General features: G+C 43.9%; 1 pseudogene; it reads right to left on the bottom strand.

Moving 5' to 3' along the window:
• Positions 1-734: 734 nt before the first annotated feature.
• On the bottom strand, positions 735-2174 carry LOC101614717 (annotated as a pseudogene).
• Positions 2175-2748: the final 574 nt, after the last annotated feature.

Genomic DNA, 2748 nt, shown 5'->3' with positions numbered 1-2748 from the left:
TTTGAGGGACATTCCTTTGTGTGTCATACAACATTGTGTGCATGTGAATGGAATTTTAACATTGAACACCAGGCATGATGCTCTTCAGAATGGTTAGAGAATATGTGATCACACAGGCTTCCCTCTATCCCCTCTGTATCTTATGAGATTTTTATGCCATAGAAAAGTATGGAGTTATGTTTTCTGCACTAAGGCTATGTTGCAAAGACATACCAATCATACTTGAGCTTGAGGTAAAAATATGACCCCTTGGGGGAAAGTTTTCTGAGCTACTTTGGATACTCAAGCTGTAGGGTAGACATGGTAAATAAGGGTCAAACTTGTCAATGAGGCTGGTCTGATAGAACCTATAGACACACCATTGTCTATAACTGGGTAGGCCTTTAGAGGAGACAATAATTATTATCCTGTATAAAAACTTGTCAAGATTAGGGAGATGGAAGGAGTTCTGTATCATGGTTCTAGTATTTGACTCTACATGATTTTTCCCCTTAGTTAAAAAAGTGAAAGTGGAGCTGGGCGTGGTGGTGCATGCATTTAATCTCAGCACTCAGGAGGCAGAGGTAGGAGGATTGCCATGAGTTTGAGGCCGCCCTGAGACTCCATAGTGAATTTCAGGTTAGTCTGGGCTAGAGTGAGACCCTACCTCGAAAAACCAAAAAAAAAAAAAAAAAAAAAAAAAAAAGAAGAAAGTGTGAAGTTGTGAAGTGACACTTGAGGATTTCTTAAGCCAATTACTGCCTCCCTGTGAGCACTCTCCACAGGGCAGCCTGCACATCAGGATTCCTGAGGCTGTAGATAATTGGATTTAGCATGGGATTGCTGACAGTGTTGAAAATCCCAACAGCTTTGTCCTTATATGAAAGTTTGGTGGAACCTAACAACATGTAGTTAAAGATACCACAACCATGGAATATGGCAACCACAGGGAGGTGGGTGCTGCATGTTGATAAGGCCTTCTTCCTGCCCTCAACAGAGCGGATCTGCAGAATAGCAGCTGCCACATGGATGTGGGAGATGATGAGAGCCATGGGGTTACCTGCCATGATGAAACCCATATATATCGGAGAGCAGCAGCTCATTGAGCTGGGTGCTAGGACAGGAGAGCTGTAAGAGCTGGGGGAGATAACAGTAGGATTGATTTATCACATTAGGTACACAGAAATTTCTTGTGGAAATGGCCACAGTATGGGTCAGTGTATTGCTGAAAGAACACGCCCATGACACAGCCACTAAGACTGTGAATGGTCTGGCTCATGCAGGTGCTGTAGGTGATGGGCCTGCAGATGGTCAGAAACTGGTTGTAAGCCACAGCTGTCAACAGGAAACAGTCCATGCCCTCTAGCAGATGGAAGAAAAGCTATGTGAGGCAGGCTCCATATGCAACTGTGTGCTTGTGGGACAAGATTCGACCCTATGTTGAGGGAACAGTGACATGTTATGCCCAGTTCTCGGCACCTCCAGTGACCACCAAGGAGAACCAAACATGTATGCAAGGACAAGGAGCATTTTTTTTTTAATATTCAGGCTTAAGCTTGGTCCCTTGACTTCACCAATGCAGTGGTTCCATACAATGGCCCCGAGTACAAGAGGGTAGGGTTTTTATCGGGATTTGAACATAGAAGAAGGGGATGGGTATATGATTGGTTGATTTAAACAGTATTTTTCTGATTGGCTCGGGATTTGCTGGCAAGTTTGGGGGCAGGGCGGAGGTGGGAGCTAGGGGAACCCCAGGCAGATGAGGTAGTCTTCATTGTGATTGGCTGGGGCAGAAAGAGCAGAATGTACAGCCTCAGGCATGTGCTGGGCATATCTAGGCTAGGGGTGACTCTGGCCTTTGGGTGGGCACCTTCCCTAACCATATGTCAGGGTGGTTGCCTTCTGCCTAATCGGAAAACCTGAAAGTTAGACCCAGCCAGGGCAGCACCTTAGTTTCTGGGTCTTTCAGACACTCATACACAAACATCCATCAGGGACAGGTTTCCCAGAATGAAGTACATAGAGGTGTGCATTTTTTTCTCTACTAAGACAACTGCCAGGATGCTGAGGTTGCCCCCAACTGTTACCAGTTAAGCCAGGAGGAAAAGTATGAAGACAAGTAGCCACAGTTCTGGCATCTCCACCAAACCCAGCAGGATGAATTCAGTTCCACTGACCCCCAATTTTGGCTGCATGAGTTTCTTCAAGTAAATGTCCAAGGAGGAAAAGAATCAGACCTCTTAACTAGTTTACCTGTCAAAAAAAGAAACAGAACTCTTTCTACATGCCAGAGTTTGTTCACTTTACTCTCTCTGAACAAAGGAATTTTCTACTCCTCAAGCCCATTGTTTGTGTTGACTGTTTAATCTCATTTACCTCATTAGCTTTATCTTAATTTCAGGTAGGAGGACAGGCTACATTACCACCTTGAAGTTCCCTACCTCTCTGCCACAGATAGGTAATGCATTTATAGAGATTATGAAGGGGATAAAATCTTGGGGAAAAAATTAAGCGAAAGAAGTACTTTGCATGGGGTGGAGCAAATCTGGAACTTCCTCTTTACATCCCTTAACCAAAACCAAGCAGTAGAATGAATTTGTAGTTTATGTTTCCAATGAAAGAAATTCCAATATGTACATTAGATGGAAAGGCTTCAAGAGCAATGGAGGTTAGATATGGGGTGGAGAGGTACAGACAGAAAAATGCCCAGTTGCAGAAGAGCTAAAATATTTCAACTCTCAAAGATAAAAAACCAATAAGGAAGAAACC

Source organism: Jaculus jaculus, chromosome 9 (genome assembly GCF_020740685.1).
Source record: "Jaculus jaculus isolate mJacJac1 chromosome 9, mJacJac1.mat.Y.cur, whole genome shotgun sequence".
Classification (NCBI taxonomy): domain Eukaryota; kingdom Metazoa; phylum Chordata; class Mammalia; order Rodentia; family Dipodidae; genus Jaculus; species Jaculus jaculus.
Note: the sequence above shows the minus strand (reverse complement) of the source record. Positions and strands in the feature narration are given on the sequence as shown.